This window comes from Molossus molossus, unplaced genomic scaffold (assembly GCF_014108415.1).
Source record: "Molossus molossus isolate mMolMol1 unplaced genomic scaffold, mMolMol1.p scaffold_m16_p_3, whole genome shotgun sequence".
NCBI lineage: Eukaryota > Metazoa > Chordata > Mammalia > Chiroptera > Molossidae > Molossus > Molossus molossus.
Window position 1 is genome coordinate 86,319,325 of NW_023425366.1, and position 15,108 is coordinate 86,334,432.

Consider the following 15,108-nt stretch of genomic DNA (forward strand, 5'->3'; position numbering starts at 1 on the left):
CATCTCCTTATACAAAGCACTAAATGGGCATAAGTAGTTCTAGAAGTCAAGATATTAGGTACAAAGAATAATTGAGAAGGTACTGAGCTACTTTTAAATCTTACATTTTATATTAATTCAGTCTATCAAGACTGCTGGTTGTCCTGGTGATTTTCTGGTAATTTTAATTTCAAAATTTGACACAAGAAAAAATAATAGATAACCTGAATAGATCAATATCATGAAAAAGTTGTCAAAAAATTACCTTCATATACTCTAGGCTCAAGTGAATCTACAAATACATAATTTCAAACATCAAAGAATGGATTATTTCTATGATTAAAACTGTTACAGAAAATAGGAAAACTATTCAGTTTATTTTATGAAGCTAGCAAAATTCTGGTGTCAAAACTTGACAAAAATAGTACACAAAAGAGCCCTGGCCGGTTTGGCTCAGCGGTTAGAGCGTCGGCCTGCAGTCCTGAGAGACCCGGGTTCGGTTCCTGCTAAGGGCGCGTACCTCGGTTGCAGTTTGTCCCCGGCCCTGGTCGGTTGTGCGGGTGGCAGCCACTCGATGTGTTCCTTTCACATCGATGTTTCTCTCTCTCTCTCTCCCTCCCACTCTTCCTGAACAAAAAATGGAAAAATGTCCTCGGGTGAGGATAAAAAAAAATAGTACACAAAAGAAAAGATCATTAACATTTATAAATAAAACAAAAAAATTTTAAGACTTCTTATTGATTGTTAGAGAGGCAGGAAGGGAGAGGGAAAGAGAGAGAGAGAACCATCGAATTATTGATTGTTAGAGAGACAGGAAGGGAGAGGGAAAGAGAGAGAGAGAACCATCGACATGAGAGTAAGACATTGATAGGCTGCCTCCTGCATGCCACCTAAAGGGGATGAAGCCCACAACCTGGGCATGTGCCCTGACCGGGAATAGAACAGGCAACCTTTTGGTGCACAGGATGACTCCCAAAGAACTGAGCCACACTGGCCAAATCAATATAACAAAAGTTTAAGTAAAATATTAGCAAACTGTCTTTAGTAGTAATTAAATGAATCATCAATTATGATTGAGCAGAGTGAATCAGGGAAATAGGAGATTATTTCATATTAGGAAATCTATATATAAAATCCATTGTATAGTAGGTCCAAGAAGAAAATTCATATAATAATCTTAACAAATGATTTTTAAAAATACATTTGAGAAAGAAACAGCCATTGCTATATTAGAACAGTTGTCTTTAAAAAAAATCTTACAAAACTGGAGATTGAAGGATACAACTAGTATCTACCTGTCTTTAACTTAAACAGTGACACAGGAAGCATTACCAATAGACGATGTCAGCCTTTAAAGTGTAACATACCCCATTTATATAAAACTAAAGCCAGATTATTGTCACTGTTATTTAACACTGTTCCCTTATTTTTCTAGCAAATGCAATTAAGTATCAAAGAAACCAATCCTAGCATTTCTAATAAGGGAGCCTACACTTTGTATTAGATTTTGGAATAATTTACAGGAGACTAATTTGGAATAAATCACAGTTTGGGTGAACATACTCAATTTTCAATAACAAACGTTTACAACAAGTAAAAAAAACACAATTCTCTTTAATATACATGTTTCACAATCTTTGAAGTCACCTAAACTTCCCAGCTAAACATTAACTTAAAAACTGTAGTTGAACAATTGATTACCATGGAGATCTTCTTCCTCAATGTAAATAAACATCAAGAGAAAAGAATTATGATAATAAGAAAAATAACATATATGTAAATGTAAAGAAGAGAAAATTTTTTCAGGTAGTTTTGTTTACAAAATGGTAATAATAGATGGACCCACTTTATTTTTGTTTGGTTTGGTTTTTATTTTGTTAATCCTCACCTGAAGATATTTTTTTATTGATTTTTAGGTAGAGTGAAAGGGAGGGAGGGGAAGAGAGAGAGAGAAACATCAATGTGAGAGAGATCTCGCACATGACCTGACCAGGGGATCAAACCTGCAACTCAGGTATGTGCCCTTGATGGGAAATCCAATCCGGAACCTTTGGTCCACAGGCCAATGCTCTAACCACTGCTCAGGGATAGATGGACCCACTTTCAAATGGACCCAGAGCTACCATCCCAGAGGAACTGCCCTGTAATTTTTTTTTTTTGAAAGTGTAAATTTATTTATTTAATTTTTTTATCTTTATTGTTGAATGTATTACAGATGTTGCTCATTTTTTCCCCCATTGGCCCCCCTCCTCCCCACTCCCACCCCACTCCTGCCTTTTCCCACACTGTTGTCTGTGTCCATTGGTTACATATAAGTTTTTTGGTTTATTTCTTCCCACCCCTCAACCCCCTTCCCTTTGAGGTTTGTCAGTCTAGCAATGAATTTGTACTTCTTAATCCCTTCACCTTTTTCACCCATTCCCCGAACACCCCTCCCATCTAGCAACCAACAAAATGTTCTCTGTATCTATGAGAATGTTTCTGTTCTGCCTGTTCATTTTATTTGTAGATTCAATTGTCGATAGATATGTATTCATTGCCATTTTGTTTGTTCATATATTTTATCTTTTTCTTCAAAAAGACCCTTCATCATTTCATATAATAATGGTTTGGTGGTGATGAACTCCTTTAACATTTCCTTGTCTGGGAAAGTCTTTATATGGCCATCAATTCTAAATGACAGCTTTACAGGATAGAGTAATCTTGGACGTAGTTTCTTGCTTTTCATTACTCAATTTCTTACCACTCCCTTCTGGCCTACAAAGTTTCTTTTGAGAAATCAGCTGACAGTCTTATGGGAACTCCCTTGTAGGTAACTAGCTGCCTTTCTCTTGCTGCTTTTAAGATTCTCTCTTTGTCTTGAATCTTTTGCATTTTGATGATGATGTGTTTTGGTGTGGGCCTCTTGGGGTTCATCTTGTTTGGGATTCTCTGTGCTTTCTGGAATTATATGTCTGTTTCCTTCACCAAGTTAGGGAAGTTTTCTGCCATTATTGTTTCAAATAGGTTTTCCATTTCTTGTTCTCTCTCTTCACCTTCTGAGACCCCCAAGATGCGAATGTTGGCACGCTTGAAGTTGTCCCAGAGGCTCCTTACACTAACATTTTTTTTGGATTCTTTTCTCTTTTTGCTGTTCTGATTGGGTGTTTTTTGCTTCCTTATATTCCAAATTGATGGTTTGCTTCTTGGCTTTACCTACTCTACTATTGAATCTGTGTAAATTATTCTTTATTTCAGTTAGTGCCTCCTTCATTTCTGACTGGTCCTTTTTTATGTTCTTGAGGCCCTCACCTCACTAAGTTCGCTGTGGTTCTCACTAAGTTCATTGAGCATCCTTATAAGCAGTATTTTGAACTCAGCATCTGTTAGGTTGCTTATCTCCATTTCACTTAGTTCTTTTCTTGGGGTTTTGTTCTGTTCTTTCTTTTGGGACCTGTTTCTTTGTCTCCTCATTTTGGCTGCCTCCCTGTGTTTGTTTCTGTGTATTACTTAACGAGTGGTATGGGGCTAGCTGAGACCAGATGCTGCTTGTTTGAAAGAATTTAGGAAAACCTGAAGCAGGATCCAAGACAGGCCAATCCTGTATGGTGAAGCAACTGGCAACAGCTTGGGTGGGCCTGAAAGTTGGGCGGGGTGGGGCCTCAGGGAATCACCAGGGCGGGGCTACCAGTGTGAGCCAGGTTGCTGGAGTCCCAGATATGGTGGCTGTCTGCCGCCCGAGGGAAGGGCTCACCAAAGGAACAAAGGCCTCTGACAGCACGTTTGTCCCTGGGAAAACCCCTTCTCCAGCCCTCACTCCAATGCCAAACAGCTCAGTTCTTCCCTGTAAGTCTCTGGTGCCCCTCGAGCTGCTTCCCCTCTGAGTTTAGAGGGAGAGAGTCCGATGAGTTCGTGCGCCGGCCCTTTAGGGAGCTGCCTGGGGCTCCAGCCACCTCAGCCTCCCTGAACCTCAGTTCCTGCTGGTTTTTCCAGCCAGAAGTGATGGGGACTGCTCTTCCTGGCACTGGAACCCTGAGCGGGGCATCTGGTGTGAGACGGGGACCCCTCAGTCCTCAGGGAGGACCTTCCCAGCCGAGGAATCCTCCTGATTTTTCTCCGCCATACGTGGGTGTGGGACCAGCCCGTCCACCTCCGCCCGTCCTACCAGTCTTGATGTGACTTCTTCTTTAATTCCGTAGTTATAGGACTTCTATTCAGCACGATTCCAAGTGCTTTTGAATGATGGTTGTTCAGTAGTTTAGTTGTAACTTTGATGTGGTTGTGAGAGGACTCGATAGCACGTTTACCTACGCCTCCATCTTGCTTTTGTTTTCCCTGTAATCTTAAATTAGGGCAAACGACCTTCGGGCTGGGCCTAAAACAACATTGTATCCCAAAGAACAATATTTGCAAAGATAACAAGAAAGCAGATATTATGACTACAAGACGATGACTCACAGACTGAAAATTGTTTAGACTTAGTATCAATCACTATGATCGTTTTTCTGTACTAATAGAAAGGCCTTCCTTCTATTGATGTAATTGTCCTTCTGCCGTTTTTTTCATAAACACCCCTTGCCTTTGTCTCTTATCAGAATAGTATTTGGGTTTCTGTGTAAATCGGTGCCTCCTGAATAGCTATTCTTTTTATCTCAAATAAATGCTTGTTGCCCTTCACTTTGAAAGGCATTTTATTTTTAGGTTAACAATCTCTAGTGAATTAATTTCTTTTGTGTGCCTCCAGGGTAACTAAAAGGAAATATTCTCTATTATCTTAAGACAATTTAATAATGTTTATAGTCTCTATTTACTGGCCATAAATACAACTGAATTTTGGCATTTATATAACGTGGGTCAGTAACAGACATTACATTCCTGATTCCTACAGGCACACACTATGATAAGAAATATTACTATTGAGCAGGAGGAGAGGAAACTTTATTTCCTCTAATAATATACAAATTTATGTGTGGTTTTGTTTGAGCATCAAAATTATGCTCAGAGACTGATTTGTCTTTGCCAACGGTTTATTTAACAAAGGCTCACTGCAGGTGTTTCACAAGGCAATAGCATACAGGATAATATCTCCTAATAAGCAAAATTTTTAAAAATAGTCCAAACAAATGCAAATGAACCACGATTGTTACAGGCAAGGGGAGAGAAATAAAACAAAGTTCAAATTGTTTAAGGAATACCTTTTTTATGAGGTTGATTTCTTGGGAGAACCAGCTTCACCAACCAGAAGCTAATTTTTAGATGCCATTGCAAAAACCAATGTCACTTGCTGGAGCATGTTTCTAGGGAACAAAGGTGGTGGCAGGTGAGGCTGCTCTGAGGGTTATCGCTCCACGGACCATTGCATGGCTCCCACCACTGCCTCACTAAGGCAGAAACAGATGTCCCTTCTTTCCTGAGACGGTTGCATCGTTTAACCCCAGTGGTGACCAAAGAGTCACCTTCGCTACAGCAGGAGCACGTGTCCTGAGATCTTTGGAAAGCTGCTTTGGTCAGTAAAGTGTGTTTTGCCCAAACCAAAACTCTCAGAAATCTTCACAAACTTTCAGTATTTATAGTCTAAATGTCCCCTTGCCACAACTGTTTCTTCACATGTTCTTATGGATAAGCCCCCCGTCAGGACCCTACTGAGCAGCCAAGTGGCTAAGTGCTTATCAACAGCAACATATGAGATCATGACATTCTGACACAACTTACTTCTTTCTTATATCAAAACAACTTTACTTCTAAAAACAACATGTTGGCCCTGGCTGGTATGTCTCAGCAGTAAGAGCGTCGCCTGTGGACCGAAGAGTTCCGGGTTCGATTCCAGCCAAGGGTACATACCTCGGTTGTGGTTCGTCCCCAGCCCAGTTGGGTTTGTGCAGGTGGCAACCAAGACACATCAATGTTTCACTCTCTCTCTCTTCCACTCTCTCTCCCTCCAGGTCTATCTGAATATTAATGCAAAAATATCCTCGGGTAAAGAATAAAAAACAAAATAAAATAAAAACAACATTTTGTCAGAAACAAGTGAATTAGCCCTGGCCAGTGGTTAGAGCGTCGGCCTGTGGACCAATGAGTCACAGGTTTGATTCTGGTCAAGGGCACGTACCTCGGTTTCGGTTTGGTCCCTGGCCCTGGTCAGGGTTGTGTGGGAGGCAACCAGTCAATGTGTCCTTCTCACATCAATGTTTCTCTCTCTCCCTCCCTCCCTCCCTCCCTCCCACTCTATTTGAAGATAAATAGAAAAATATCCTCGGGTCAGAATTAAAAATAATAAGGAGAAGGAGGAGGAGGAGGAGGAGGAGGAGGAGGAGGAGGAGGAGGAGAAAGAAGAAAAACAAATGGATTAAAACAATCTTATTTAAATGATAAATAGGTGATTTAAAATCACAATATACACTTGTGTGTGTGTGTGTGTGTGTGTGTGTGTGTGTGTGTTGAGTAATCCCAAGACAGTCAACAAAAAACTCTGAGGATTAGTAAGAATAAATAAGAAAATTTAGTAAAGTGACTAGAAACAAGAAAGGCAAAAATCAAGCTTTTCTATATGTGAAAAGACAATTGTCAGAAATGAATACAGTCTGAAACTAAAGGCAAAAGAAGCTATACCCAAGCACTGTGTGCTAGTTGATAAAGTTGCTTCCTATGAGAGCACAGATTAACAATTCTTATACTCCCATTCATGTATACTGAAACTGAACAATTAAGTAAATGGATTGCAGATGGTGGGAGCAGGTTTTCTCATTGTGAAGAGGGAGTTTACCTCAAGAGGTAGGGTAGCCCTGACCAGTTTGGCTCAGCGGCTGGAGCATCAGCCTGCGGACCAGAGGTCCCAGGTTCGGTACCCACTAGGGGCACGTACCAAAAAAAAAAGGTGGGGGTAAATGATATATGTGGTAATGGATCAGAATTGGACACATCAATATAAATTTATGTTTAGCTTAATATGGATATAGATGGTTATGTAGAGAAATATGTATACACATGTATATATAAACAAATTAATATAATATGGATTCCAGGCTCTGTCAGCCAATAGAGTCCATGAGCAACAACATTCCCCATAAGAATAAGCATGCCTGGCACCCAGATCTTGCTTATTAATACTATTCTCTAATAAAGGGAATCAGAGATCCTTGGAGAAATAGACAGTTCTAAGACTGGGAGGAAATATATACAAGATAAGCCTAGCGTATTTTGTAATGCCAAAAATTAAGGAAGTGATAAAAATAACTGTAAAACATACACAATAATGGGTGATGGGTGTAGGTTGAAGGGACACAGGAGTCAACTGAAAGAGCTCTCAGTGACCAAAGCTAGAACATTCTGAGTCACAAAATATATAACCTGACATATAAAGTAAAAGCCTATGAGTTCATACTGATGTAAATAAATACATGAATAAATAAATAACATTGAAGAAACAAATCTCTCATGCAGAAAAACCACAAATAAATTATATGGATACTCCATCCTCTAGGAGGGAGGAACTTAATTCTAAATTCCTTACGTATAGTTTGTGCATAGTGACTTGCTTCCAAAGAGTACAGTATGGAAAGGGAGCTGGAGGGGGAGGACACTCTTCAGTGGACAAATCTGAGAAATACTACCTCAACCAGCTGATCAGGGTCAATATGAACAGTGATAAATCATGATGGTAGTCTGTTCCCGTGAGATGATATGATAAAATGGCAACCGACATCTGCATTCATCCTTCCCAAAACCCACAATTCTAGTCTAATCACAAGAAAATATCAAATGAAATCCAGTTGAGGGACATTCTACAAAATACCTGACCAATATTCCTCAAAACTGTCAAGGTCATTAAAAAGTCTCAGAAACTCTCATAGCCAAGAGAAGCTAAAGGACAGATGATTATAAAATGTAATGTGATGTTCTGGATGGGATTCTGGAATAGAAAAAGAACATTAGGTAAGAACAAAAAAAGTCTTAATAAAATATGGATTCTAGTTAATAATAATGAGTTAATATTGGCTTCTTAATTGTAACAAATGTACCATAATAATGTAAGGTGTTAATTATAGGGGAAACTGAGTGCTAGGTATTAAGAAACTTTTTATACTATCTCCATAATTTTTCTATAAGTCAAAAATCATTCTGAAAAATAAAGTTTATTTTTTTAAAAAGACAGTTGTGGGCAGTTAAAATATAAACCAAAAAAGTTTCCTTTCATAAATAACTAGGATTAACTCTATTCAGAAATGAGCAAGTCCCATTTAATGAAAAGAAATAACACTTCACTGGGTGATATACAAGATTTTGATAACTGCATAGTATTTGTATTTGTAGAAAAACTGAATATGGCCCTGGCCAGTTTGGCTCAGCAGTTAGAGCGTCGGCCTGCGGTTCTGAGAGACCCAGGTTCAGTTCCCACTAAGGGCATGTACCTCAGTTGCAGTTTGTCCCCGGCCCTGGTTGGGTCGTGTGGAAAGCAGCCACTCAATGTGTCCCTTTCACATTGATGTTTTTTTCTCTCTCTCTTTCTCCCTCCCACTCTATTTGAACAAAAAATGGAAAAAATGTCCTCAGGTGAGGATAAAAAAAAAAGAAAGAAAGAAAGAAAAACTGAATATGGTAAACATGTTGTTTCCTTCCAAACTACAGTAGACCCCTTATCCACAGCAGATACCTTCAAAGACCCACAATGGATGCCTGAAACTGTGGATATGCCATGTTTATGTATGTGTGTGTATATATATATATATATATATATATATATATACACACACATATATATACCTATGATAAAAATTAATTTATAAATTAGGCACAGTAACAGATTAATAATAATAACTAAAAATAAAATAGAACAATTATAACACTATACTGTAGTAAAGTCTCCCTCTCTCTTTCTCTCTGATGCCCAATGTGATAACAGAGATGGCTACGAAGTGATTAATAGGCAGGTACCATATACAGCATGAACAAACTGGACAAAGGAATGATTCTCATTTCAGGGAGGTCGGAGCAGAGCAGCACAAGATTTCATCACACTACTCAGAAAAACACTCACTCTAAAACTTATAAATTGTTCATTTGTCAAATTTTTCTTTTACTATTTTCAGACAGTAGTAAGCCTCAGGTAACTGAAACTGCAGAAAGCAAAAACATGGATAAGGGTGGGACTACTATAATAAAGAGTTAGTGCAAACTTAAATGGGACTCATTCACTGCTTGTAAAAAAAATGTGAAAGGGTAGAACCACTATGGTAGTTTCTTAAAAGTTAAATATATACCTGCCGTTGGACCTAGCTCTTATTTTCCTTCCCCCTAAAAATGAAAACATATTTACACCAAAATTTGAATGCTCATAGTAGCTTTATTTGCAATATCCAAAAACTGAGGGAAGAAACACAAATGCTCATCAACAAACCAGTGGATAAACAAAATAAAAGGTAATGAGTGGGTCCTGTCAAATAAAACACTAATTCAGATTGAGTAAAGTTTCTTGAAAGGATTATTGTAAGGAGGGAAAGGGTCTACTGCCACAGCGAGAATGCTTACCATAAGATCTGCAAGCCTCTCTAGAGAAGGAACAAACAAGGCAAGAGCCCGGTGTGCAGTAGTGGAATAAGAGTGGAATTGGAGCACTTTTTTACCCTGAGTCCAGCCTGTTCTCTGGAGGAGCTGTTAAGGAGGGGTTGTACGCTGGCTCAGGTAGGGCATGGGTCAAGATTCAGGGGCTTGCCCAGCCAGTGTGGCTCAGTGGATTCAGAGGTCCTGGTTTGATCCCCTGTCAGGGCACATGGCCAGGTTGCAGGCTCGATCCCCAGAAGGGGGCATGCAGGAGACAGCCGATTTATGTTTCTCTCTCACATCTATGTTACTATCTCTCTCTCTCTCTCTGCTTTCCTCTCTCTCTCTCTAAAAAATAAATAAAAACATATTTGGGAAAAAAAATATTCAGGGGCTTGGAAGAAGGAAAGAATCTGAACCACACTTTGATTAACAAGCATTTGTTCCCATTGATCAGAGGAACAAAACAATTAATCATTTATGAATGGAAATTTGGGGGTCTGCAGGTGGCCTTGTAGGTAAATAGAGAGGCATTCTTGAATTTTCTCTAAGATATAAGTTAAAAGCCATTTATGGAACACAAAGGGTGGGCAATTTCTTAACCTTCACTCTTTTCCAGGTGCACAGGCTCAGGTAAATTCAACAGTCAATCTTTTCTAGACAAGACTGCCATGCTGTACGATTCCAGGGAGCACTTTATTCTCTCCTGAATACTGATGCATGTGAATCTGTGGTAATTAACACCAATTAATGGAACCAAACAGATAACCGTTGAACTCTTATAATTCCACAGTATATAGAAAAATCAAAACATGATAAAAAATACAATACCAATAAATGTGAAAAACACATATTTCAATGTATGGTGTTAAGACTGGATCTTTGGATAAGAAGCAGATGAGAGCTGCACGTGATATCAAAAACCAGGTAGCAAAGAGTTGAATTTTAAAATTATATCACCTGGGGGATTCCAAAAGGCGGCAGAGTGAATGGAAGCTACACAGACCATCTCCCAGGACCAAATTGGAATTGTTGTAACCCAGGAGATCGACCAAACTCAGACGCCGAGATGGGGTTTAACAAAAGGAGTTTATTGAGCTAAGTCCGCAGGCACCTGCAGTATGTCCCACACAGGAGTAACTGCGGCCCCGGAGAGCTAAAATGGCTCCTTTTTATAGGATTTTGTAAGGGGGGGTGCTAAGTGTAAGCAAGCATGTTACAGAAGCGGAATTTAGCAGTTAGTTAATTACCTGTTACTCAGTTTCCCAGACATCTCAAAGGTCAAGATGTTTTCAATAGATAATCCCTGGCGCAGACCCCAGGATTACTCAAGGGTTAGTTATTACCCCAGGGTTAGCGATTACGTAGGGATTAGTTAGTGAAGAATGTTCTTCAGTAAATGAGTAAACTGACAACCACTTTGGTTGTCCTGAAGGCCTCTGGGAGTTTGGGTCAATGGCACTGAGTTATAACATTCCCCACTTCTTCTGGTGAATTAATCAAATCCTTGATTTATATTAGTCATGGATTAGGGGTAAGCGTTGGTAATGTTGCTGTTGGGCTAGTACCATAAGCTTAATTGATTGGACCCGCTCCTTGACAAATGCAGTGATTCTGTTAAGGATGATAGGTCCACAGGCTAAGGCTATGAATAAGAGGAGGAGCGGACCCACTAGAGCTGTGAGGAGGGTGGTCAGCCAGGGAGACCAATTGAACATACTCTCATACCATGAGGTAGAGGTATGTTCTTCTCTCTCTCTATCTCGTAATGGCTTTTGCAGCTCTTGCATAGATTGTCTGATGATACCTGAGTGGTTAGCATAGAAACAACAGGTCTCTCCTAGGGCAGCACAGAGACTTCCCTGTTTGAGGAAGAGCCGATCTAGACCTCTGCGATTTTGGAGGGCCACTTCGGCTAGGGAGTCAACCTGTTTTTCAAGGTATTTGACTTGGGTCTGGAGTAATTCAACATCGCGGGAAAATGTGGCTGACAGCTCACGAAGGGCAAGGTCATTCTTAATGAGGGCTGTCGCCCCTAGGGCAGTGGAGCCGGCAATACCCAGGGTAGCCAGTACAGGGATCAGAATGGGTACACGTTTCTGGAGTCTAGTATGATAGTCTGAGGCTAGAAAATGGGCTGCACCTGTGGGCCCTGCATATAGGTATACCTGGGGAACTATATAGATAACAACACAAAGATCTGAATGATTCCCGGGGCTAATGCAACGGTGGATACCTGATAAGCATGCAAACCAAGTCCCGCTAGGTGCAATCAGAGTCCATGGGGTTGAGCCTTCGGCTCGCAGAGAGGTGTTGGTCAGGCAGTTGTCCTTGTATGGCGAAGCTTAGAGGTTGAGGTTTCCAAGGATGAAGCAGGTCCCCTGTCCTTGAAGATCTCCTAGGGTGAGCTTGCCGGCTCAGGCACAGTTGGCAAGGGTTCCTTCCCCAAGTGAGTCTGAGTCACTAAAAGTTTGGTTCATGGGGGCTAGAGTACCTGTGGCATTTGCCCCAATACCAACATAGTAGGGTGGTGCTGGATCTACACAGAGCCAGCAGTCTTCAGTGGTGTTAGGTTGAGAACTATTTAAGAGGGAGAAAACAGAATCTAACATGGTTAGAAGCAAGTTGCTAAAGGAATTGAGGGGGTGTGGCGTTGGCACCTGAGGGGGCCCAAAGGCTGGAGCTGTTGCCCTATTCCAGCTCTCTAGAGACTCCGTGGGTGTTACTGGGCTGAGAATGTGGTTTGGTCCGATGGGAAGCCGTGGGGGTAGACCCCCCGGCAGGGTTGGGCGGGTCCCTCCGAGAAGGAACCCAGGGAAGTCCCTGGATGGTGAATAAAGTACCAATGTCGTATCCAGCGAGATATAGTCTCAATCCCCATGTTTTTCCAGTAAGCCAGGCTGAGTTTAGAGGCTGTTTTATAGTAATAGTGGTGGGGTTACAAGTTTGGTTCTTGCAAGTAGGGTCTATTCCATCTTTTCCCTTGTGGGTATGGGGTGTGGGGTCCCTCAGGAGGGTTATATCATCATCAATGCCGCCCCCTGGTGACCATCCAAGGGCTAGGGTCTCACAACCCCAGACCTTACAATAAAATTCTCCCGGTCCACCACATATAGTCCTCATATGTCTGGGGAATGGGTTCTCGGGACAACCATAATGCTTAGTTCTCCATAAAACATGGTTAAGGTGTCCCAGGTTACAGACTGAAGTTTTACTTGCTGAGCCAAAGCGAGTTATTGGTTGGGTTGTGTGATGGGAACCAAATTCTCCGAGACAGAGGTTGTCATCGAAGAATTGTGAAAAGTCAGTCTTAAGGGTTACCTGGGAGGTTTGGAAGGTCTCATTGATGGCTAGCCTAGAGCCATCTCTAGTCCTAGTGAGGACCTAGGTATGTTTAGTTGGAATGCTGCAGAAGGTAGGGACCCACAACAAACTCAAGAGGATGCAGTAAACTTGAGTTTTAGAGGGTCTGTGGGATCCTCGAAAAGAGCCCATTTCTTTGGGATCTGATCAGGGTGTGCTTTCTTTACCTGGGTGTGGTGAATCCACGGTCTCTTATTAGACACCTTAAAGGCTGTGGGGGTTGTCAGAATTACCAAGTGGGGCCCATTCCAGGTAGGTTCGAGGCTTTCCTTGTTAAACTTCTTGATCCAAATCCAGTCACCAGGCTCAATGTCCAGTGGGGGTGGTTCCGCTTCAGTGGGTTGTTTTCTTTCCTTGGCTGAGAGGCGGGCCTCTCTTCTGATGACTTCGATGGCCTGCAAAGACTTGAGAAGCCCCTGGTTAGATAATTCGCCTATGTGGTCATAGTGAATTTTAGGGATAATAGGTGGTGGTCTCCCATAGATGATTTCATAAGGGGTAAGGTTCTTGAGATATGGGGTGCATCGGGTACGCAACAGAGCAAATGGCAAGAGGTTTACCCAATTATCACCGGTTTCAATCTTAAGTTTGGTAAGAGTCTCCTTAAGAGTTCTATTCATTCTCTCTACCTGACCTGAGCTTTGCGGTCTATAGGCACAATGTAATTTCCAGCCTATTCTGAGAGCTTCTGCTATTAATTTGGAAATTTTGGCTATGAAAGCTGGCCCATTGTCTGACCCCAGTACTAAGGGCAGGCCAAATCTAGGAATGATCCCAGTTAGGAGATGTCTGGCAACTACGTTAGCAGTCTCATGCCTTGTGGCAAAAGCCTCAGTCCATCCTGAGTAGGTGTCAACAAAAACTAGTAAGTACTTAAATCCAAATTTGCTGGTTGAGATCTCAGTAAAATCAAGTTCCCAATGTTCACCTGGTTCATGCCCTCTGATTCAGACCCCAAGTCCATGGGGCCTGGGAGGTCCTGGATTTACCTGTGCACAGGCACAACATCGGGTAACCTCCAAAGTGGCTATAGTCTTGAGATCTGGAATATAGAAGTGTCTACTGACTAGAGAGATTAATTTTGATGTGCCTAGGTGAGTACAATAGTGGAGATCTCTAATGAGAGCAATTCCCAAGGCTTTGGGGAGAAGTAGTCTTCCATCGGGGAGCCGATGCCAGTTCCCCTTTTCTGTTGAACAATTTAACTTCCTTCCCAGGTGGAGCTCCTCTTCATTGTAGGATGGCGAGGAGCGCAATTCCCGAAGGGGAAGAGCAGGGAGTATTTCTATAGGTTTTACCTCAGTTAGGGCAATTTGTTTAACAGTCCGGTCTGCTAGGTCATTTCCTTCTTTTGTCTGACTAGGCTTGGTTTCGTGCCCTCTGCAGTGAACAATGGCTACAGCCTTAGGTTGCCAGATGGCTGCTAAGAGATTGAGTATTTCTTCTCTATTTTTAATTTCTTTCCCAGCTGATGTGAGGAGCCCCCTTTCTCGGTATAGGGCTCCATGCACATGAGCAGTTGCAAAGGCATAGCGGCTGTCAGTGTAGATGTTGACCCTCTTGCCTTTTGCCCAATTGAGTGCCTGTGTCAGGGCAATCAGTTCTGCTTTCTGTGCAGAAGTTCCGTGGGGCAAGGCCTGAGCCCAGATTACCTGTAAATTGGTGACTACTGCTGCCCTGGCATACCGAGTTCCATCCCTGATGAAACTGCTCCCATCAGTATAGAGGTCATAGTCAGAGTTGGCTATTTGCTCGTCTTTGAGGTCCGGTCTGGTTCTCTCTATGGAGTCTAGTAACGAGTGGCAATCGTGGAGCAGTTCTCCTTGATTCCTGTCGGGGAGTAAGGTAGCCGGGTTGAGAGCAGTAGACTTGGAGAAGGTAACCTGTAGTGGGTTCAATAATAGTACCTGATATTGAGTGAGGCGAGCATTGGAATCCATCTGTCAGGAGGAGACCTGAGTAAGGCTTCAGTAGTATGGCCTCCGATGATTTGGAGGTCCTGGCCTAAGGTCAGCTTCTGCGCCTCCTTGACAAGGAGAGCGGTTGCAGCTATTGCTCTCATGCAGGACGGCCAGCCTGCAGCAACAGGGTCAAGCTGTTTGGAGAGATAAGCAATCGGGCGTTTCCATGGTCCCAGAGACTGAGTTAGGACTCCTTTTGCTATGCCTTTGCGTTCTGCAACAAAAAGCTGGAAAGGTTTGGTGGTATCTGGCAAGGCAAGGGCAGGGGCTGAGGCAAGCGCCTGTTTAA